The sequence below is a fragment of the Mus caroli genome, unplaced genomic scaffold, assembly GCF_978045245.1.
Source record: "Mus caroli unplaced genomic scaffold, Mus_caroli_1 scaffold_16, whole genome shotgun sequence".
Lineage (NCBI taxonomy): Eukaryota > Metazoa > Chordata > Mammalia > Rodentia > Muridae > Mus > Mus caroli.
This window is the reverse complement of record NW_028227271.1, coordinates 94,332,976-94,358,364: the sequence shown is the minus strand read 5'-3', so window position 1 is coordinate 94,358,364 and position 25,389 is coordinate 94,332,976. Positions and strand designations below refer to the sequence as shown.

Sequence of the window (25,389 nt, the reverse complement as noted above, 5' to 3'; positions counted from 1 at the left end):
TTTTATGAATGTGGGTGCCAGGATAGGAGAGTATGATGAGATACAACTGACTTTCAGTTGTCACTGAGAGTTTGTAGTTTGGGTGAGGTAGGGCAAAATCTATGAAGTGAAAGCATTATGTCTTCCTGAAGCACCCAGAGAATGAGTTTCTCAACATTTGAGCCTTGTCCCTATGGGCCTGGATAGGACCGCCATAGTGAGTCTTAGAATGTCACTTCAATGTGTCCTGGATGGGATGAACACATGCTGCCTAGGGGAGTAGCTGACATGCATCAAAGTGTTTACTCAACCCAGATCACATCAGAATCAACCCTTGTAAAAATAAATAATGTATGTTGATTTTTTTTGTGTGGATGGTTAAACAAATCTGGTGGGGCAAAATGAGTTCTAGGAATAAGGGATATCAGAGGGCAAAGCTGCTGAAGAAAGCAAGAGCTGCACCTGGACAATTTTGAGGCATAGTCCCTGGCAGCTGTGAGTGGCTGTTCTAGGGGACTGCAGTGCCAAGAGAAGAATACTTGCCTGCCAAAGAGGGAAGCTGAATCAAGGGGTCAAAGTCAAGCTGAGCTGAATTCTAGGGAAACATAGAAGAGCAATCATCCAGAGAGGGGCTCTGATAGAGCTCCCTAGCCACTGTGTGCTCTTTTCAGAAGTCTGGACTCCCTGACCTCCAAGGCCTCCTCAAGGTATGGAGTTCTCTTCCTCTTGAATACTTCTATCTCCTTTCACTGATGCTCAGGGAGACTTGTGACTTGAGCTGGAAAATATTGCTCTGGGAGGAAAGAATGCCCTGATTCTGTTGTCCTAAAGCAGTATGACCTAGGAAAAGTAGCTAAACTTTTCTGGACTTGATGTCTTTCTTTGTTTTCTGAGATGCTTGGAGTTCTGGAAATCATGGGCTCTTCTGGGTGAAATGGTTCTTAGAAACCTAGTCCAGCTTTGTGGCTGAAGAAACTAATGCTGAATTGAGAGATTTAGTTATTGTCATGAAACTAATCTATTAAAGGCAGGGGACATAAAACTTGAAGATCTTCATTCTCACCAAGAACCAATTCCACAAAGGCCCTTGGTGTCAGAAGCCTACATTTGTTCCTCCTGAGAATTCTCTGAAGTACAGAGAATTCTACCTGCTTCAGAATTCTACCTGCTTCAGACTTGTGCAAACTGGTTTCCCCAATGGCTTCCTGCTGTTGAATAAAAAGTCAGAACCTTACATGTCAGACACATTTCCTGCCACCTCCATTTACCCTCCTGCAGTTGCCTCTTTCTAACTGGCTTCAAGCTGAGTAGAAGTAAGGATCTGATTGTTGTAAGTGGGCAGGTTCATCAGAGGGTACAGATAGACAAGCAAAAAGACTTATTCCAAGCAATATCCAGTTTCCCAAAGGAAACTCCTATCCAATGGATGAAAGATATTATTATGTAAGGATTGTTTTATGATTTGATATGAATTTAAATGATCCATTGTGAAATAGAATGCAGGGATATGGCAGCAGCACAGGTTGGATGGGAGCTCACTGGATGTTCTGCAGTGATTGGATTCTCCTGGATCAACACCCTCCTCCTCCTGCCCTCCCTGTCTTATCTTTGGCTTAGAGAGCCAGGTGCATCCAAGTACAGGATTCCTGATCAGCATCAGCACCTCTCAAAATCTAAGAGAAAAGTTGCCTCCTCTGGGTAAACTGAAGCCTTAGCAGGGTATTGATGCCTCCTCTGAGTGACTATGTTACACCTTCCAAAGTGATTTGACTTTTATGTCCCAGTTAGATGGTTTGATGTCAGCAGCATATTGTAGCTTACTTTGAGGATAAGTTAAGTTATTGGTCCCCATTTTTTTTTGAAATAAGGTCTCTCACTGAACCTGGACCAATTTGCCAAGACTACCTAATCAAGTCACAAGCAGTCTCCTGTTTCCACATCCCCAGCCCTAGGATCAAAGGCATGTGCTACTAACCTGGGTTTATAGATGGATGCTGCAGATGTAGAACTCAGGTCCTTTTGCTTAGCGCAGCAGACACATTACAGATAAAGCTGCCTCCCCAGCGCTCATTTTGTTCATTCAAATATCATCCAAATTTATCTGTGATGGTATAAATGAGTGAGTTGCCATTCCCCTTCTCACACTAAGCCTTTGAAATCCAGGATGAATTTCATACTAACAGTGTGCCCTTCAATAATGCAGATATAGTTCAGATGGAGTCTGCTGCCATCCAGGATAACACATTTGTGCAGGAATATGTGCTTTGAGCCCTATGGTGTCTAAGGTGTATCTTTCAACCCAGATCTTTGATGTGTCAGAGAGCAGTGACATGGTTGGAGTCACGCATTCTGTTTCAGGGATTCTGAGCAGAAATGAGCCAGGAAATTGTGACAGTTCCTTGGCTAACCATTCCTCCCCAGAAGCATCAATGTTCCAGTCTCAGGCAGCTTTCCAGACTGCCCTAGTCCCTTGACATGCCTCCAATGCTAGTTCCCAGCAGTAAGCATGTAAGACACCTGCCTTCTCTTGGTAGAGTTCCAGTGTTAATTATTAACAAACAAATCCACGGTGCACCGCAGCAAGATGTTACTGTAAGGCTACCAAGTTTCCTAGAACATGTCCAAAAGGACTTTGTTCCCACTGGGTTCCTAGTCTGAGTCCAGACCAGTGTATACACAAACAATGGGGGTGGTATTTTTATTAGAAGAACTTCAAGCTACCAATCCTGGAGAACACATTTGGAAGCTTTCTCTAGGAAAATGTCTGTCCCTATTTGACCCTCAACCAGACAGGTATCTGGGAAGAAGAAAATCACACTACCTAAGAGGAAACTGCAGTAGCCATCCATCACCTCTGACATATTTATAGATAAATTCACCCAGTGTATGCAGCAACTGTAATGGAGAATAAGCTTTCAGGAGATTTGATTTACTAATGACAGAGACACAAACGAGTGGCATTCACACACCCTGGATATTAGAGTGGAGGGGATGTGGGGACTTTGTCCCATTCCAGAATATGCATGAGGCCTCTGAAGTACAGACAAGGATGGAGCCCAGAGTGTAAAATTCACTTCTGTAAAGACTCTCTAGGAGTTCCTTCAAATTTTGTTTATGTGAAACAAAGCTTTTCCCAATGATGTAATGTGACTTTGGCCTAAGTCACATCAAAGTACTGACATCTTAAACTAGGGGTTCAGCTACTATCTGTATGGCCCTGGCACACTCAACAGCTACTCCATTTCCACAAGTGCAGAGCCCTGTGACTCACTGGGGATGGGGATGAGGGGTTTTGCCCTACTAGGAAGATTGAATAAGCACAGTCAAGGTGCTTAGACATCTATTACAGCAGCACCATAAGTTCTGCCTTTGTTCAGGTAGCATCATGGCCTGAAGACAGTGAGGTCCAGGTAGGGTCATTCTTCCAGGCAGAGACAATATCCAGGTATCTATGTAATGATTTGGGTACCAGGATCTTGCCAAATCTGACCATCCTAGTCCACCCAGACTGTTGGTATGGTTTTATCTTCTAACTTAAAACAAATGCTCTTTTGGAGGAAAAACTTTTAATTAGATGATAATCTGATGATTATCAGGACTTCAATGTCATCACCAGCACTAAAAGACCAAAGTCTTATGAGCAAGGGCATACAAACATACATGTCTTAGAACTTAGTCCATATATTCAGATGGCCAGATGTTATATAGATGTTAACACTCTTGGCTTACTTGTTTATTACAAATACTTCCTACGGAATTCAGGTCATTTGGAGACTGCCATCTTTCAGTTCAGAAAAATTATTTTGAAAATCCTTCAGTTCAGAAGAAATTGAGGTTCTTCAAAACCCGTTTCTTGCTGTTTGCAGCCACTAATTATTCCATAATCCTGAGGTTGCAACACTGTTCAGTAATGGGCTGTGAACCTAAAGTAAAGTTATCATATGCTAATATGAATGTCTATGGCCAATCCCAGGCCAACTAATTCACTTATTCCCTGTGGCTTTTCCTCCAATAACAATGCAAGAGGAGTAGGGAACACACCTGCATCCTGAAGACCCTGTTTGCTATGGCCTGGAGCTCCTTGGACCTGGTGAAATTAAATGAAAGCAATATTATGATATCCTCTAGAGGGAGACCTGGGTCTGAAATCAGGATGCTCTCTGGTCATAGGAGGCATGGTGTGGGCTTGTAAGCTTGAGTAGAGAACATGAAGCTTAAGACCAGGGCCTTTTATTAAAAGCCTTTTATTGGTGATGTACCTCTAACAAGGTACATTTGGCAACTAAAAGTGTGTCCAGGGAAAAGCTGCTAAGAATCAGACTGAGGAGCCTAGAAACTCTGAGGAGAAGTTAGGGTGCTTCCTCCAGAGAAACTGGATGCCTATCTATTGTTTGAAAGCCAGTCCTATAGAACAGGTCTTCTTTGTTCCAAATAATAAAAATAGGAGCTAGGTCAAGGAAACTGTTGCAAGTTATTCTTTTACTTCTACATGCATTGTGCATGCTGTCTCGCACACGCACACACACACACACACACACACACACACACACACACACATATATATATATATATATATATATATATATATACATATACATGCACACACATGCATATACATACAAATGTGTATGTGCATGCACATGTACAAACAAATGAATAAATAAGTAAGCAAATAATTGTAAAGAAAATAATTGAAGTCAGAGCAGTGAAGTGAATGAAGATTCCAAGACGGAGACCCTGGGTCCTTTAAGCTGCCTGCTCTCTAAGGTGATGCTTTTCTTGGCATATGATAGAGAACAGGGGTACCAGCCATGGAATTGATGGGGCACTAAAGAGCCTGTTAGAGAGATGCTAAGAGGCTCATTTGTGGATTTTAAGTGGATGAACAAACAAAGTGGGTTTATGGTTTTGGTGTTCTTCGAACTGTGATTTTCTACTTAGGCCATTCCACATATTAAAAATAAAACTAAAATAAAATCAGGCTCCATGGCTTTACCCCATCCCATCTTAGCATGTCTATTATTGTTGTCCTTGCTCCATTCACATTTAGCCAGGCATGTTGGTGAGCCTTTAGGGGTACAACTTCTGAAATTACTAGCAAACACAATCTCACAGCAAACTCCCTGATCCTCTGCCTCTGACAATCTTTCTGCCTCTCTTCCACAATGATCCCTGAGCCTTGGGTATAGGAGTTGTTTTGTAGATTGGGACTGGGATCTTCCATACATTTGGATTGGTTGTGGTTTGCTGGGAGGGTCTCAGGGGCGAGCACTATACTTCTCTGTGAGTGTAAGGACTGTAGTTAGGAACTATGCCAGTTTAGCAAAGTGCTGCTTGTAGTTTCTCCTCCATGATGTCACTGGCCCTTCCTAGTTGGCTGGGTTCCCAATACCAGGCGTGATTTTCCTCTTGTCAAGTGGGTCTTAGGTTCAATTAGAGAACTGTTGGTTACCACCAAGATATGTGTGCCAGTACTACTGAACAAACCCTTTGTATTACCATGCCATATTGGTTATAATGATAACCATATATGTTATATGTGTGTAATATACATGCAATATATATGTTATTTATGTGTATTATATATAAATCACATATATGTGATATGTATCACATATATGTATGTGTGAGTGTGTGTATGTGTGTGTGTGTTCCAGTTCATCGGTGTCATAGACCTACTGGCTGCTTCTCTCCTTTGGAAGCTTGCATGGTGCATTCTCTAACCATGAAATCTAATCCTCAAGGAACAGGCTTTCAGGTCAATTCCAGTTTGGGAGCCTTTGTCACTGCATCTGAACTACTTGGTATCTTCAGCATTAAGAACAGAATGCTAGGAAGGTGTGTTGTAAGTAGTTTGTGTTTTTTTGTTTTGTTTTGTTTTATTGCTAAGCCAATAGGTCACAATAAGCAGAATAGTGATGTGGCTAAGAACATGGGCTGTGGAGGCTAAGGCCATAAGGTTCAAACGCCAAGTCTTCTCTTATTGGAGTCTGAGAATGTGGGGCAGTTACATAATTCACTTACGACTTTGCTTTGGTGTGGAGATAGGAATGATAATGTTTGCCCCTGCTGTTATCACTAGGTTTTAATCAGTTAGCGTACCCACAACTGTTTTTGACTCACAATGAACACTCAGTACATGCTGGAAATGATTCTCATAGAAGGAACAGCACCTTTTATTTCTTAAGCCAATGTGAGAACTTAAAAGGCCCCAGCTTGCAAATACAGAGATTATGTGTCTTTTCATTGTGTTCCAATGAAAGGAAAATTAAATGCAGATACATTTTTATTATAATTAGGATGAAGTTCAAAAGTGATAAGCCCTGTTGGTCTAGGGAATGACTACCCCTACGACTTAAAGGAAAATGAAATCAAGATTTTTTGGCCATGAAGCTCAGAGAGCAAGATTTCTGGAATTCCTAGCATTCTATATGGCTCTATGACTTATTCCCCAAGAGAGGCAAACATTAAGGCCCTGTGCAGAGGTGCTGCCACCCCAGTGTTCACAGTGAAGTAGTAATAGCTGATGGACAACCTCATTAGCCCTCCCCTAAACCTTTCTGTCTCATCATGAGTCACACCTATGTGACCACGGGAAACAGGAGAGAAAAAGATACAATGGGGACCAAGTGTCTCTCCTTAAGTACTTCTTATTGATATTGAGGTTAGGGGGTCTCCGAGCCATTTATTCTTCCTCTGGTTCTTTGGACCACTTGGGCATTGGACTCTACACCCCTGGCAGCTAATGAAAGGAAAGATCTAGAATGTCCTTCTTAAAGCACATTCTGTGGCTCTTGGGAGCCTTCCTGTTCCTATATGGAATGACTTAGACCAATGGGAGGACAGCAGCAGACTCCTGCAGTCAGTCAAAGTGGTTTCCACTCCTAGGAGAAACACACCAGTTTGTTTCTGTGTGAAATACAGAAATATGACAGTTTTGTTGCAATGCTAAGCAAACCATTGTGTGGCAGAACAAGCTCCTTTTTCACGTCAGAGGTCGACACACTGGCCCCACAGACAACACCAACTGTTCTCTTTGGAAACAGAATGGTGGCAAGAATGAGCATTTATGTGGACGTCATCATTCTGGACCATCCCTAAGATCAACATTATTTTAGAATGCTGACAATGATATGTTTTGTGGGCATGCTCCAGGGGAGGATTCAACACATGGAAAATACATGCTAATCATCCACACATAACTGAGGGAATTATAAAGAGTGGATGATGCCCTGAGGGAATGTGTATTATTTACAGAGATATCTCCATGCCTAGACCCAATGCATCAGATCTGTGGGAAATCAGCAAAACCTTCTCTGGTCTGAGTATTACTACTGTTGACAGCGTGTGCAAGCATGGGTGTTCACTAACAATTCACCAGTTTATGCAAAAGCTAGCAACTGCAGCTTCCTCCCTGCACACCTGTACTACCTGAGATAGCTCAACCTTCTTTGGAGACTAGCTAACCAACCCCCTGTCGTCTTGTAGATAACAAAAACCCTTACATTTCAGACTGCCTCAGTAACTGATCCCCTCCATGCAAAGAAGCATAGCCCACCCAAACCCAGCTACATGTGTCTGTGTCTGTCCATTCTTCATTCCCTCACTGCTCAGTCAGGTCACCTCCAAGCTGCACATGGAACACAGAACATCCCCATCACCTTGGGCTCAAGCGTCTGGCATATGCTTTCAATCTTCAAGTTTTGAGTGGAAAGAAAATGTAGGCTGGAATCTACAAATGTGAGCTGGAAGCCATTCCTCGTGATAGCCCTCACTCTTTCTTGCCTTTTTCTTTTCTGTGTTTCTTTCTTCATTTATTGCTTATGACACTAGCAACTCAACCTATTGGAATAAAAATGTGTGCTGCCCAGAACATTGTCTAACTTACTTCTCAAAGAAAGGGACTATTTCTGTTGATAGTAAGACTTGGCTTGTAGGGGCCAGTTAACCCTGGCCCCAGTTTGTCTTGATCAACATCTCTAAGGTGTTCTATATTTGATCTAGCACCTACAGAAAGAGTAGCTATGCTCAGAAAAAAAAATTATCTCTACAAAAGATTCACTTGTATGAAATATTTCATACACTAATCTAGCTGAATCAGTCTCTTTCTGGTAGAAAATACAGTATCCAAATATATAGGGAGTAATTATGATAGGTAAACCTGATATAGAAGACCTCAGATCATGTGTGACCAGATAAGGCTAGCAATTGTCTGAAGACTTCAAACTACCCCTTAGAACTACTGAAAGGATGCCTGAAGAAAACATCTAGAAACAAGTTTTGTGTGGACCAAATAAGGGGCAACAGAGAATTTTTACACACGGGGAGTCTAATGTGACTGCCCCAGTCATTTCTCCTAAATCTTTTTGTGCTAGAAAGACCTTTGGTCTGGATCCATTCATCATTTTAAAAAGACTTACAGGATTGAAATGATTTTAGCCTCTTCTTTCTTCCTTCTTTACAGAAATGAGTTCTAAGATGAGAAGACTTGGGTGGTTAAGTCTGATGCTGTTAAATATATCAGGGGTTGAGAAGGGCTTAGAAGTGTAACATTCAGCCGGGCATAGTGGTGCACACCTTTAAACCCAGCACTCTGGAGGCAGAGGCAGGCAGATTTCTGAGTTCGAGGCCAGCCTGGTCTACAAAGTGAGTTCTAGGACAGCCAGGGCTATACAGAGAAACCCTGTCTTGAAAAATCAAAAACAAAAACAAAAACAAACAAAAAAAAGGTGTAACATTCTGATTGACAGCATGTCCCTTGAAATGTTTCTGAGCTTTACTATGCATTAAATAACTTGAAATGAATGCAAGCATGCACAGTGCTTCTTTCTGTCTTACTGAATTTAAGGATGCCAAACAATTCTCTCATTTTTCCTTTGCTGGAAGGTGTGGCTCACCATTCTATTAGACAAAATTGTAGCAGACCTCTAATACTTAATTAGTACAAAACAATGCTACAATTATTGGGCATGACTTTGACACGTTTTGGCTACTAATGCGATTACTCCTGGTCAAATAGATTGGCGATGGAGTTTCAATGCAAACTTTGTCAACGAGGCTAGCCCACTACTAGATATCCAACCACATAGACCGGTAATGGCTGAACAGATCTTCATTCCTACAAAACCTCAAAAATTATCCATTTTGTGACTTAAGTATATGTTGTTCATTACTTTTGTACAAGCTTGTTCTCTCTCTCTCTCTCTCTCTCTCTCTCTCTCTCTCTCTCTCTCTCTCTCGCGCGCGCGCTCGTGTGTGTGTGTGTGTGTGTGTGTGTGTGTGTGTGTGTTTGTGTGTGTTTTAATGGCTTACGAATCCACATAGGATTCTTGTATATATTCATTTTGGTTATTTATTCCCCCTTAATTAATCCCCTTTCATCTCCATGTCTCTCCATACCCTGCTAGACCTAACCCTCTTCTTTGCTATATTGTCTTACCCACTGTCCTTCTTTTACATATTTATTTCAATCCTGTGGACCTTTTTCTCATTACCTAGGCTTTATCCATATTTACTTCTACTTAGAGACACGTGTTTAACAGTGAAAGGATAAGATTGACATCTGAAAAAGGGTGTGGGGATATGGCATGTTTATTTTTCTAAGTCTAATTTCTTGAGTTCTTTGTATATATTGGACATTAGCCCTCTATCAGATTTAGGATTGGTAAAGATCTTTTCCCAATCTATTGGTTGTCATTTTGTCCTATGACAGTGTCTTTCGCCTTACAGAAGCTTTGCAATTTTATGAGGTCCTGTTTGTCAATTATTGATCTTAGAGCATAAGGCATTTATGTGCATGTGTTTGTGTGTATGTGTTTGGAAGCAATGCTTTTCCCATTTCTTGGAGACTTTTTTTTTTTTTTTTGGAGAGCAGTTGCATAGATGTTCATCAATAGATGAATAGAAAATGTGGTGCATACCTACAGTAGGATTTATTCAACAATAAAGATACGCAAGATTACAAATTTTATAGGAAAATTGATGGAACATCTCTCTCTGTCTCTGTCTCTGTCTCATGTCTCCCTGGTGGTAGGCATGTAAAATGCAGTAGCCACTTCAGAAAACAGTCTGACAGACATCACTCAAGAGCCTCAAACAAAAGGTTGTCATGTGAGCAAGGGAGTCCACTATTGTCTATATATTTCTCTACGTTGGTAACAGATATATTATGTAAAAGTGTTTGTAGCAGTACTATAACACTATGCATAGGTAAAAAACAGCTCACTATCTATCAACAAATATGGAAACAAAATATGCTAAGTAATATGATGGAATAGTACTCAACTGCAGAAAAGAATGAAGTAGATGACATAGTGATGCAGTGTAGAACACAGATAAGGATCAACAGTTTTTTGTGAGGCTAAAAGTCACTTATTTGTTGTCTATAGGATAGAACCTGAATAGGTAAATCCAAAGAGAGAAATGCTAGAGTAGTGTTTCCAGGGTCAGAGAGAAGACAAAACTGAGTGGAGATGGATTATCTGTCTTCTGCTGCTGCTCCTTCCATGTCTGGCTGACTACATATGTTTTCATAATGGATGAGAAGCTGATGATGAATAATTAAAAAAAAAATACTGACCTTTACATTTTAAAAGGGTAACTGTTATATGAGTAGTCTCAATTTTAAAGGAAAAAAAGCAATGTTTAAAAGTGGGCCAATGTTGGAAGTAAACTGAGAAGTTAAGAGCAGATTCACAAATAAGCACTGGAACCGGGCCTTGATTTGGGGGAATATTAAGAATGTAACTAGAAGACGTTGTAAGAAAAGTTTGGATGAGTCAGAAAATAGGGAAACAGGCTAGAGAGATGGCTCAGTGGTTAAGAGCACTGATTGCTCTTCCAGAGGTCCTGAGTTCAAGGTCCCAGCAACCACATGGTTGCTCACAACCATCTGTAATGAGATTTGATGCCCTCTTCTGGTGTGTCTGAAAAGAGTGACAGTGTACTTGCATAAAATAAGTAAATAAATCTTAAAAAAAAAAGAAAGAAAAAGAAAATAGGGAGACAATTGTGTTAGCAAAGTACTGTAGAGACTAGATTAAGGTTCATTAAAACACAGGCCAATAAAGATGGGGCCACATGTATGTGTTTAGGACACATATACTATAATACGTGAAATATATTAAAAAGTTCAGACTTCTTCAGGCTCCTGCAAAACATATTGTGAATGCTTTAACCCTCATTGTCTGATCTTAACCCATTCCTAGTCATCTCCCTTTTCTTTCCAACTAGTTTGCATCTTACTTCCACGTGTGTGCATGTGCAGCTCGTATATAGGCTGCCACAACTGATTCCTTTTTTGTTCCCTTTTTCCAATTTTTATTAGGTATTTTCTTCATTTACATTTCAAATGCTATCCCAAAAGTCCCCTATACCCTCCCTCCACCCTGCTCCCCTACCCATCCACTCCCACTTCTTGGCCCTGGTGTTCCCCTGTACTGGGGCATATAAAGTTTGCAAGACCAAGGGGCCTCTCTTTCCAGTGATGGCCAACTAGGCCATCTTCTGCTACTTTTGCAGCTAGTACTTGGATGGGAGGCCACAACTGATTCTTAAAGACCGTACGTAGCACCAAATATTAGAACAACTGTCTTCACTTAGTAGCATTTCTGAGGGTTTAAGTCCCTTCTTTCATTTGGATTCTCAGTTTCCATGTGCAATGAATTTTTTTACAGGTGAGCAAGAAAAGTGTGGAAGGAAGCCTAAGAAAGGCCGCAATGAGACTTTAAAAATGATGACAGTTTTAGAACGCATCTTCTCTTTCAGACTTGGAAAATTAACTTTTATTACTGCCCTATGCAAACTAAATTTAAAATAAGCTTTGGATTATGCCCCGTGCATATGAGCTGACGTTATGACATTGATTGACAACGTCAGATCTACCCTCAACTCTCTGAGAGTATGATTCAATCATACCTGGGATCAGAAAAGAAGTCTTTTCCAGACTAGACAAGTCACTAGAGCTCTGGTGATACTCAGGGTAGATTTCTTCCCCATAACTTCCTAGCTAAAGCTGAAAGATACAGACAAATGACCCATCCTAGGAGAATTTACAAGGGCAGTGGTAAGCAGGTAGGTTTCAGAACAGGTCATGAAACAATTCTGCAGCAGGAGTCAAGGAGTCCCAAAGAAGTGGCTTATATGGGGCAGCAAGGAGAGACTCAAAAAAAAAAAAAAAGGAGGAAAAAAACCCTATGTAGGGGTTCAGCAGTGAAGAGCACTGACTGCTCTTCCAGAGATCCTGAGTTCAATTCCCAGCAACCACATGGTGGCTCACAACCATCTGTAATGAGATCTGATGCCCTCTTCTGGTGTGTCTGAAGACAGCTACAGTATACTCATATATATAAATCTTAAAAAAAAAAAAGTCCTATGTAAAAGGCATAATGGTAGATGTTGCAAGAAAGCAGTATGTGTATTGGTATCTGGCAGGAGGCTCAGGAATGTTCACATCACAGTCATTAGGAAAGGAAAGCAAGGGACCCCTTATTGTAGGATATATGGACAATTTAATCATGGGTTTTTCCCCCAATAATAAAATTTTCAGCAGGAAAAAAAATAACAGTAAACCAGAGCTACCTGTAACATAAGGATGAAAGATTTCAAAATCCTTTACAGAATGCACAGCAACAGCTTCTTTTTGTTTGTGAAAGCATCATCAGTCCCCATGGTTTGCAGCCAGATGTAACAAGCCCTTTTGAAGAGCTAAGAGGGCAGAAAGTTTCTGTTGCCAAATATATAAGAGAAGCAGGAAGCACTGTCATCCTTGCAGGAGACCCTGCAGGTCTGTGCAGTTCATTGCCCAATGCTTCCCTTAAATAAAGAGCCACAGACTTCAGCAGTGTGTTCCCCCCTGAGGGATTCTGCAAGAGTGTTTGCCCTCCAGCACTGGGCTGTGCTGAAAGAGTTTAGTTTCCCAGGGAACAAGATCTGGGAAGAGGAAAGGCAAGGCAAGCAGCATCCTATGCCCAAACCAGTAACTCAGTTTTCTCAGCCTGCCAATCACATTGGAGCTTCCAGACCATCAGTAGCTCTCATACAAAAAAAAAAAAAAAAAAAAAAAAAAAAAAAAAAGAAGAAGAAGAAGAAGAAGAAGAAGAAGAAGAAGAAGAAGAAGAAGAAGAAGAAGAAGAAGAAGAAGAAGAAGAAGAAGAAGAAGCACTCTCTCGAGATGTTGGGTTTTGTCAGCCAGCCCTCTGAGGACATCCCTGGAAAATAAGAGCTTGATAAGTCGTCTCACAGACGGGATATGGAAGGAGAAGCCAGGGATGGAGGGAGAAGAGAAAAAGGAAAACGGTGATGAAGCAGGGGATGTAGGACATACAAAGGCAAAGGATGGCAGTAAGATGCGTTCTTCTAACCAGACACATTTCTCAAAGCTAACATTTCCAGAAATGTCTTAAAGAAAGAAAAACAAATACAGACCCAAAAGCTTGTTTTTAAACTAAGGAGCATACATGAAGCCATCTTCTTATCCACATGGTAAAAATGACAAAAAGAAAAAAAAAGCTAAAATGAATTTATGTTTTTACAGAATCATTTTCAGAACCAGAACTCATTTTGCCTTAAATAAAAACATTAACACACTCCTCAAAACCAAAAAGTGTCATCTATTACCCTAGAATTGAAAGTAAGACCCAACTGGGAAAAAAAAAAGACCCCAAGTCTCCAGTCCCCATCACGACAGTGAGACCCAGAGGAAAGGGAACACCTGTTGCCACCCTTTTGAAGGGACAGAGGTGACCCATAGGGAGGGTGCTCTAAAGGAGACAGGACAATTCAAGGATTTGGATAAATTATCAAACTGACAGTGGTGAACAACTGTCAGGTTCTAGGACCAGTTTAATCCTGACTGGGCAGAGGATAGGGGCCATCCACACAACCCCTGGAGGGAGCGTTCTATAGAACCAGCTGCCTTGGTCAGCTTAGGGAAACCAGCAGGAAGGCAGCAGGAGGAGGGATATAACCCAGGCTCACCTCTCCCAACCCCTACACAGGGTTTCTTCCTGCCAAGGCTCTCTACACCTTTAGTTTACAGTTGAAATCAGAAGGCAGTAGAACTCTGGTACAGACCATATAATTCAGAACAGGAAACAGGAAACAGGAAATGTGGAAGAAGGAGGGGCTAAAGGAGAGCACAAACATTGGCCACCGCAGCCCGGCCCCAGTTGGGACTGCAGACTTGGGTAGATGGATGGTTGCCACATCCTGCTCTGAGCCTTTAGAGTGACTATGAGATAGAGCGCCTCTGTGGAGATCCACAGAGCAGGCACACAGGCTGAAATCATGAGGTTTGTATTTTACCGCCTTGCCGGTTTGCAAGTCTTGAAAGCTCACTCCTCTAAGCTGATGGCAGCCCTCATGCAAAGCAATCTGATTGCTGTGTCTGGGATTCAACATACACACACACACACACACACACACACACACACACACACACAGGTGCACATGCACACACACAAAGACAGAACTATTTGCTTGCAACATTGTCATAGCTTAGTGAACAGTATAGCATTGTTCTGGCTCAAGAAGCCCTGGTTCTTCAAAGCTCCTACTTACATGAAATTATTTGCATCACAAACAAAAATTGTTTTGTATTTTTTAGATAACGAAGGATCGTTTAAATATATAAATTAAGGGCTATTTAGAAAAAATGGGTGTCTTTGTGAGACTGGCTTAATTCACTTACCATGATCATAATCAGTTATGGTCATTTTAGATACAAATCATGTGTGTTCTAATGACGTGAGAGTACAGTGAACTGTCTAGGGAAACTAACAGGAGTGGAGTAGGGACAGGAGAGGAAGAGAAACGATGGGTGATGGGCGCATATGCTCAAAACCATGATGCACAGGGGCTGGAGAGATGGCTCGGCAGTTAAGAGCACTGACTGCTCTTCCAGAGGTCCTGAGTTCAATTCCCAGCAACCACATGGTGGCCCACAACCATCTGTAATGGGATCTGATGGCCTCTTGTGGTGTGTCTGAAGACAGTGACAGTGTACTCACATATATAAAATAAATACATCTTTTTAAAAAATCATTATATACTTGCATGGAAATGACCCTATGTAACCGAGTTTCATTTAGTTGTTTTTCAATTGTTAGAGAAAGACTAAATTTTCTCTAAGATAGCCATATGAAGACAGTTGATCACTCTATGTCCCAGAAGCCCAGCTGGAACTTAGCATTTTGAGCAAAGCATAAATTTGATGAAATACCTCCTATCCAAGGCGGCAAGCATCCATTTGCCTCACATTTCTACATCTGCCCCTATGGCTTCCTTAGCTCCTTCCTCCCAAACTCTCCAGTTACCTGGCCCGTAGGGGTGGCAGCAAAATCTCCTTCCTGACAGCTTCCTTGGCCAGGTGCTTCTGTGTACAGTCAGTGTCCAGGCTGCCAGCTGTTCAAGTGTTTGGGCATATGCACACACAGGAACAACTTGGGCAACACCCTTTGCCTTGTTTCGGGGATGTTCTTCTTGCAGACCCTTGCCCAGACATAGGGAGTGCCTGTGAAGTGCTCCAGAATAAATCCGAATGTCCCCCTGAAGCCAGACACCGTGATCTTCATGTTAATGTGTAAGTAGAGTAGTGATCATTTATTTATTCTTTGATTCCCTTTTGCAGAGTTTTTATTGCCCTGTCTGAGATATTGGAGTTTTCTGCTACAGTAAATTTAGCAGGATTTCTCCAGGGTGACTTTAGCGCCAGTGAAGGACTTATTGTGCCTCTTCAAGTGGTTCTATCACTCTGCTTGTGCTAGGGGTAAAATGAGGTGCCAAGTGGACTCAGGACAAGCAGACACAAGCAAGCTAGGAAACCTGGCACTCGATCTCCTCTGCGGTGCTTAGGCAAGCCTTCTCGGCTACTGAATTTTGAACTTTCACAAGAACAGATCGGCTGTTTGTTCAATGGTTTATTACTCCTGCCACAATAACGCATGGCATGAGGTTAGCACGTCCTGTTTATTTCTTTGTGTATATGGATGTGTGTTTGTGGGTGTACATGAATGGGTGGTATGTGTACACACGTGTGCATGGAGAGACATGTCCAGGGCTATTTAAATCTTCTGCCCTTTTCCTTCACTTCCCTCCTGATCCTTCTTAAGAACAAGCATTGCTTCACCTTTTCACTTAAATTTCTCCTCTAGAAAAAAGCTGTCATCATTCAACTCAACATGTTTTCCACTGAAACTTCTTCCATATTAATTTTTAGGTTTTCATGTTCTGGTTTTATTCGTAATTATTGGCCCCTATTTTCAAATTAATAGAGTCCAATGTCATATCTCTGTCTATGCATCTATCGTGCATCCCTTCTGTCCATCCACACCTCTCCTCCAGACTGTTTCTTCCTGTGCTTATTCGCTTAGTGAAAGTACATTGCCAGGCTAGAAAGGTGGTTTGTTGGCTAACAGTGTTCTCTGCACAAGCCTGGGAACCCAAGCTTGGTTCCTCGTATCCAAGAAAGGAGAAAAACAACTCTGAAAGTTGTCCTCTAACTTTTTCATGTGCACCCACACCCACAAATACACACCACACACACATACACAAAATAATAATAATAATAATAATAATAATAATAATAATATAATTTAAAATATATCGACTGACTTACAAACATTTGTATTTTTTTCCCTGATGACATTTGTGATGTTAACTCCTAATTTGATTCTAATTTAGTTGTAAGCATATTCTATTTTGACTCTTTGAAGTTTTTTGAAATTCAGTATCTAGCTGTGGTGGTGAGCTTTCCACACCAACTTATCATAATCAAAATTCACCTGGAAAGAAAATCTCAGTTGGAAAAATTATTTGGATCAGAGTGATCTGTGGTCAGGTCCACGAGAAAATGTCTTGGTTGCTAATCAGTGTTGGGGGACTCACTGTGAGTAGCACCATTCACTCATCAGGGGACAGTGAGCTGTCTAAGGCGGCAAGCCAGCAGGCCGCATGGCTATTGGCTCATGTCTGCTTGTGACTGTAGACATTATGCGACGAGCTGCCGTGAGAGTCTGCTTCCGTTTCTCCTCAGTGACAGACAGCAACCTGGAATTGTAAGAGAATAAACTCTTTCCTCCCATAAGCTGCTGCTTCTTGGATGTTTTCTTGCTGCAACAGAAATTAAACCAAGGCATCAGCTTATATTCTGCCTGAGTGCGTCTCCCAGGGGCACAGAAGTGCCGGCTGTTGTACTCTGCACATTTCAATGCAGAATCAGTCAGGTTATGGTGTCCTTCCTAATTTTTTAGTAAATATGGTTTATTTTTTTCATCTTTTATTAACTTTTATTAATTATTCCATTCATTTACATCTCAAATGGTATCCCCCTTCCTGGTTACCCTTCCACACCCCTCCCCAATCCCACCCACCCTCTGTTTATTTCAATTAATTAAACCAGTACAGAAAAAGTCCACTGAAAAATCCATGTCCTGGGCCCAAAAATACAAATAAAATCAAAAGGAGTAGAGTCCTGCTGCCCACATTTCTTCGTGAGTAGTTACAACTTCCCTGGGATTTTTTATACCAGGGTTTGTTTCCTCCTGGTTTCTCCTCAGTGACGTCATCCTGGGGTTAGTGGTTACTGTCACTGTCTCTATCCTCAACTTGACTCCAGAGCTAATATTCTTCCTCTTTGGGTCCAGACTCTCAGAGTTTAAGAGTAGCTTCAAGCTGAGAAAAGGTCAATTTTCTCCAAAAAAGCTTCCATCTCCCACTGAAAATGGCCATCTCAGAGTGAAGTATACTTATACTGAAATTTCAGGGCCAATTGGATGGTCATCAGAAAGCTTGGACTGGTTGATGTCTTTATCAGCACAAACGTGAAAATGCACAGTCCTCCAAAGGGCGGCCTCTCTGTGCTCATCCGAAAGTGATGGAAGGAAAGCAATACGAAAGGGGCTGAACTCTGGTCACCAGAAGTCAGAAACCATGCAAACAACCAATAATGAATAGTGAATTCTAGAATTCAAATTAGCGGATGTTTTAAAGAGACAAGCTTTCAATTTTCATTTTAAACATGAGCAAAACCTGTGTTTTAAAAGAAAAGAAAAGATTTAGAGAAGAGAAAAAAGAAAAAGAATATCTGACATATTGCATGGCCCACCACTGTCCCAATGTGCTCCTGATAAACTGGAATCACATCTTTTCTCCATCCCCATAATTCTCTAACTCTCCAGGAGAGGCCTGAGTTAACTCTCTGAAATTCCGTATCTTAGGCACTGGATCTTCATGATTATGAGGATGCGCTGTCTTTATCACTTTGAAGTGAAGACAACTGCTGTCCTGATCAGTGACTTTGAATTTAACTTATTCTTTTTCCGCCCTGCTCCCTAAGGCCTTTGGTGGACAGTTTTGTTCCTTGTTTCTTGGGCTTCATCTTCCTAAGAGTTTTGTTTGCATGTCTATTCAGATGCTAAAATATTGTGTTAACATCCATGGTGTGTATTTTCATGTTTGTCCTTTCCGTTTGGGCAGTTTGGTGTTTGGGAATTATAGGTACTTTGACACTATTAAATTAGATGAATGTACAGTTGTATCCTTATGATGAATAAACCTTTTATAATTACTAAAACTCATGGTTTATAAATAACAAAACTCCCTGCATCTTTTGTCTTTATCTGATATTAGGTGTAGCTGTACCAGCTTTCTTTTTGCTAATGTTTTGATGGTGTTATCTTTTTGTATTGCTTTATTTTCAGTCTCCTACTTTCTTTTGGATTATTTAATCCACTTACAGCTAATGTACTTACTGGATTTTAAATTTTACATCTCCCTCTCACAATTTCTTTTACTTCTATAACTTATATTCTTTTATATTCTTCTTGACTTTTTAAAAATGTTAATCAATGCCAATGTTTTACTATTCTCTTTGTTCTATTTACTGTCCCGTTAATACTGTCTACTGTGATTCTCCAAGTCATTACCCAAGGATTATATGTTCTTCCTTTGACCTGCTACAGTTTACTTTAAGTTAGTCTTTCTTTTACTTTGTAGCCACCCTGGGAATTCCTCCTGGGAATGATGTTATGCTAGGGTACAAGCTACCATTGAGTCACCTCCCTACCCTGTTAATTTATAATGAATAATGTAACTAACTAGCTTGCAACAGCTTAATGTCATTGCAAATATTTCTCAGCTTTCCATTATTATTATTACATACTTTCATATATATGTATATACAAATATGCATATATACATATATATATATGTTACAAGATTATTAAAGTTACAAGATACTGTTGTATTAAATGATCAATGAATGTTAAAATTTACCAAATATTTACTCTGGGTTTTTTTTTCTTATTTTATTTATGTAAGCAAATTGTAGCTGTGTTCAGACACACCTAAAGAGTACAGCAGATTTTATTACAGATGGCTGTGAGCCACCATGTGATTACTGGGAATTGAACTGAGGACCTCTGGCACAGCAGTCAGTGCTCTTAACCACTGAGCCACCTCTCCAGCCCTACTCTGATTATTTTTATTCCTTCTGGTGTTAGTATCATCCTTCTGTGATCATGCTTTTTACTTTTTTATTTTTCATTTAGAATCATGTTTTCTGAGTTTTGGTAATGGCACTCCACTGTGGGAATGTGGAATTTGGGTCATTGCCATATAAAACTCAGTCACTTTGGCAGCATGGATCAGTTGAATGGCCTCAAATCCCAGGACACTTACTTTACTATGTATCTGTCTCTGCTCCAACAATTGTCCAGAGATACTGACCAGTAAAAAAATCTCCCAAGACAAAAAAAGAAGAAAAAACCACTGAGGCTATTATCAAAATCACCTCACTTCATTCTTTTTTTCCTCCAGGATCCTGACTGCTCAGATCAAATAGACCATTTAAAGAGCTAGAAATGAGATAGATAGATAGATAGATAGATAGATGATAATAGGTAGATAGATGATAGTTATAGATAGATAAAAAATTGATATTTGATAGATAAATAAATAGATAAAAGATAGGTAGGTAGGTAGGTAGGTAGATAGATAGATAGATAGATAGATAGATAGATAGATGATAGGTAGATAGATAGATAGATAGATAGATAGATAGATAGATAGATAGAAGTAGTTGGTGGTAGCAGTGATGATAAGAAGACAAAAAAGCAACTTTATGTTGCCTTACAAGTAGAATTTGTCTTCCCATATAAAACTATATACGACACTGAATCTATTATAAAGCATCCTTGAACATTATGTCATGTGGACAGATAATACTCTGTATACACAAAAGGCAATACATTTTTTATCATCTATTTAATGGTCAGTATTAGTAACCAAGTTTAATCACAACCTTCTAGATGATATTACTGAGATGCCAATGACTGCTTTCAATATATAAGCCTGAATTATGAATGCTCTATAATGCAGCCATTACTTTTTTCAATTTTTAATATTTTTATTGTATATTTTCTTTATTTATATTTCAAATGTTTTCCCCTTTCCAGGTTTCCCCTTTGGAAACTCCCTATCCTACCCTCCCTCCCCCGGCCTCTATGAGGGTGCTCCTCCACCCACCTACCCACATACTTATTCCCACCTTCCCATCCAGGCATTCCCTTTCACTGGGGCATGGAACACTCTCAGGCCCAAGAAGGGCCTCTGCCACATATGCGACTGGAGCCATGGGTCTCTCCATGTGTACTCTTTGGTTAGTGGTCCAGTCCTAGGGAGCTCCAGGGGATCTGGCCAGTTGACCCTGCTGCCCCCCCCCACCCCAATGGGGTTGCAGACTCCCCTCAGCTCCTTCAGTCCCTTCTCCAACTCCTCCATCTGAGACACCACACTCAGTCCAATTATTGGCTGCTGCGAGCATCTGCCTCTATATTTGTCAGGGTCTGGCAGAGCCTCTCAGGAGACATCCATATCAGGATCCTATCAGCAAGCACTTCTTGGCTTCTGCAATAGTGACTGGGTTTGGTGGCTGCACATGGGATGGAGCCCCAGGTGGGGCAGTCTCTGGATAGCAATCTCTGCTCCACCCTTTGTCTCCAAATTTCCTCCCGTAATTTGTTCTCCCTTCTAAGAAGCACTGGAGCATCCACACTTTGATTTTCCTTCTTCTTGGGCTTCATATGGTCTGTTCATTTTACCTTGGGTATTCCAAACTTTTGGGCTAACATCCACTTATCAATGAGTACACACTGTGTGTGTTCTTTTCTGACTGAGTTACATTACTCAGGATGATATTTTCAAATTCCATCCATTTGCCTGGGAATTTCATGAAGTTATTGTTTTTAATAGCTAGATAGTATTCTATTGTATAAATGTACCATATTTTCTGTATCCATTACTTTTATGTATCACAACTTGGATTTTTTACAGGTTTAATTTAAGGATCTTTAAAAATAAGATGGGGTTAAGAGTGCAAGCCTATAATCACAGGTATCTGGGAAGCTGAAGCTAGAGAGATGGAAGTTCAAGATTCCCTGGGATACATAATTAGCTCAAGGTCAGCCAGAGCAACTGACTGATAGCTTATCTCATATAAAAAGTTAAAAAGAGGTGTGGACATGTATATCTGTGATTGAATGCTTCATATCCTAGGTGCAATTTCCAGTACTGAGAAAGAGAAAGAAAGAAAGAAAGAAAGAAAGAAAGAAAGAAAGAAAGAAAGAAAGAAAGAAAGAAAGAGACAGAGAGAGAGAGAAGAAGGAGGAGGAGGAAGAGGAGGAGGGAGGAGGAAGGAGGAAGGAGGGAAGGAGGGAGGGAAGGTGTCTAAATCTATGTCTTATGTCTGCACATATGACATACTAAAGCTTTATCTAATATTTTTCTTCAAGATTACAACAAGAACATTGAACACTAATACAGGGAACATCTGCAGTGATGTGATTTGAGGAAAATGAACCCAAAGGCTCACTTATCCAGGCACTTTGAATCACTTTCTTAACTCTGGCCACTTAATGAATGTGGGGAAAAGGAAAGAAGTTGAGAAAATTTGAGATAAGACTGTTGGAAAGCAATAGGTTCTATAGTTATTGTCATGAATTATTTTCCCCAAGAGTTTCTTTTATGGATATTGTCCTCATATAACCCAGGCTCATCACACAGGGCAGTTTATCCAAAGCAGAGCTAACTGTTGTTTGGAAATTTTGCAAATATTGTAAAGTCTTGAGAAGCCTAAAACACATACAGAACAATGTGGAATTAATTTCTGTGAGGCAGGACCATAAAGCCTTGAACAACAATTCATATTTATTTAGAGAAACTAGGCTAGGGCAAAGCAAACAAACAAAAGAATTGACTGAGGGAGGTCCCATCCTAGTGTCCCAACGTGTATTTTGTTCCACCTCCTACCTCAGCCTTGGTAAACAGAGCTCTAAATTTCTATTTACAATGATTACATAAATATTATATGGTGACATTTCTGACTGTGAACCACCATACACTCAAGTATGTAAAGAAAGTGTACACACAGGAATCAATGTGTTCCAAGAAGATGCTTGAATAATTGTCTAACAGAATTTATCCCAGGAGACAGACTATGTCAAGTTATAGCACGATAGTTAGAGTATCTGCATTGTACAATAGCACAGGAGAGAGCAATGTTACTACACCCCAAGTTTTTCTTTTATGGTAATAATCATTTGTTCTTTAACATTTAAATCACTTATGAGTTGTAGATTCAAAGCACACATTGTGATTTCTCTTCTGTGCTCATTTTGTCTCCTCTGTTGTTATTATGTTTACATTAAAAACTTTCAAGACAAAATAGTTATGTTCTACATACTCTCTAGTCCTTAGCTTCCATAACTTTTGCCATAAGAATTAGTCTTTTCTGCCCATACTGTAGTTATACCAACATGTGACTTTGAGTGCCATAACTGAACTTGAGGCATACTATATTTTCAAAGGGCATTATACATTTTTCAGCACAGGGTATTAGCCCATCAGGATACAGTGAATGAAAAAGTCTTTAAAAACTTGCTACAGGTTTGAGTTGCAATGTATGCTTTGAATCTACAACTCATAAAGAATTTAAATGCTAAAGAACAAATTATTATTATCATAAAAGAAAAACTTTTGGAGTGAAGTAATGTTGCTCTCTCCTGTGCTATCGTACAATGCAGAGAACTTGTAAGAAAGTGAGCCACTTGGTAGTTCAAGAAGGATGTTAGAGAGAATCTTAATTATATAGCTATGTGAGGCCAGAAGTGTGTAATTAGTATATTATTCCATATGTGCTCTTGAGCTTTAAATTTCAAGAACTGTATGTTGGAATGATTTTGCAGATGCAAGTTGATGGTGGAAGGAAGGAAGGAAGGAAGGAAGGAAGGAAGGAAGGAAGGAAGGAAGGAAGGAAGGAAGGAAGGAAGGAAGGGAGGGAGGAAGGAAGGGAGGGAGGAAGAAAGGAAGATGTGAGGGCTGAGACTTACTAGAAGTTGATAGTAGAAATTGGGCTCTAAGAGTTTAAATTTATTACAGGTTCTTCCTCCTAGCCTCATGCTCTTAGAAATAAGACTCAGATTCAAAATATATTTTCATATACTTTGGCCATGTGGCTAGGCTCTTCTCTGACTAAAATCATAACTTAAAACCAACCCATTGATTTTCATCTAACATACTGCCACATTCCCAGTTACCTGTGCTATGTGCCTGTCTCCTCACATCTTCCTGGGTGGAACTCCCATTTCCTGCCTAAGCCATAGGCCATAGGCCTTTTAATTGACAGGTGATGCACCCATACAGTAAACAAGATAGTCTCTCTACAGCTAAGTTTTGACATTGTTTCCTATTGTAGAAATTATTAGGAGCTAATTTCTGAAAAGTTTTAAAAAGTTATGTAGACTGTCCATTAACTAACGTTTCAGAAAATTGTACACAGAGAACTCTTATTTCCCTTTGCCTAGTAAATTACCTCTCTACATTAGAGCATTAAACCAAATATGTGTGTCATTGATAATCATTATATTTTTTCCGCTCTTTACATCCATTCCATTAGAAAATTTTATGGCTTTTTGCCTCCATTTTCACCAGTCTTACTGCCTCTAATCCTAATACTTTTTTGAATGGAGAGCTGTTAGATCTTTCAGGCAGTTCAAATATCCAGAAATGAGACCAAAGTGGACTATAAGATGATTTCCAGAAGTTAGATAGAAACCGGGATTCCTTAGAAATTTGTAAAACCAGTTCCTATTTACCAAAAGGATTCACTTCCCTTGTCCCTGGCAGAATGGACATAGAGCTCCACCGACATGTACCTGTGGTTGCATTTCAAAGCCCATGCCATCCTCCAGGCTCCTTCAGCCGCTACTGAAATATACTTGTTACACATTTCAAAGGCTACACTAGCCTCCCCAGACATCCATCCTCCTTATACCCATTTGTTCTCTTTACAACATGAAGGATTTTCCCCTTACCCTGGCTATTCTCCCTATACTCTCCCTCTATCTCCTGCTCTCCTCTTTACTCTCTCACTCTATGGGCTATTCTACATTCTCTCATAGATTCACTGGCCATGTCCAGTCTGCTTTGATTCTCTCTACTCTCTCTGATTCACAATAAAAACCTTATCCCCACCTGTACCATGGAGATGACATTTCAATTGTTTCCTTACTATTCCCTTGCATACAGGAAGATCACCCCAAAATTTGGTGCCAATTCTTCTAATAGTAAGCAATCCATAAATATTCAATTAATGCATATATAAACAAATGGACTTCTCCAAATTAATAAAACTTAAAATATAACAAGTTAAGAAGGCATGTAACTTGAGGAGCTGTAAAGAATTCAGATAGGAGGATTTTGAGACTGCTGGTGAGTGGAACACAGCTTCTGCTCCAGTCCAATCACGCGGGACCTGAGACTGCTTTGGTTGGGGAGGCAGAAATCCGGCCTACATAGGGCCACAAGCCTCTTCCGGTCAGAAAAGCACCGGGGTAGCTAGGGCGCAGGACCGGCTGACACCCGCCAGCTACCCACGACCCCCGCCACAGGATCTTAAGACTTCTGGTGAGTGGAACACAGCTTCTGCTCCAGTCCAATTGCGCGCGGGACCTGAGACTGCATTAGTTAGGGAAGCAGAAAACCAGCCTGAGTATGACCACAGGCCTCTTCCGGCTGGACCAGCACCGGGGTACCGCCAGCTACCCACGACCCCCACCACAGGATTTTGAGACTGCTGGTGAGTGGAATACAGCTTCTGCTCCAATCTTTAAACAGTGACAAAGACAACAACTAACCCCAGAGATTACCAGATGGCGAAAGGTAAACGTAATAATCTTACTAACAGAAACCAAGACCACTCACCATGATCAGAACCCAGCACTCCCACTTCACCCAGTCCAGGGCACCCCAACACACCGGAAAAGCTAGACACGGATCTAAAAGCATATCTCATGATGATGGTAGAGAACTTCAAGAAGGACTTTAATAACACACTTAAAGAAATACAAAGGAACA

The 25,389-nt window shown here is 40.6% G+C and overlaps 1 protein-coding gene across 2 annotated transcripts in view; it reads left to right on the top strand.

Annotated features, from left to right (window-relative positions):
• Prlr (prolactin receptor) overlaps nucleotides 1-25,389 on the top strand; it is a 179,499-nt gene that overhangs the window by 44,238 nt on the left and 109,872 nt on the right. Inside the window, exon 1 of one of the 2 annotated variants that reach the window (XM_021182970.3) lies at nucleotides 273-686. The exons of the other annotated variant lie outside the window; for it this stretch is intronic. The gene's annotated coding sequence lies outside the window, so the exon portion shown is untranslated. Of the gene's footprint in view, nucleotides 1-272; nucleotides 687-25,389 lie in introns of those variants that run through there. 2 annotated transcript variants of the gene reach the window in all.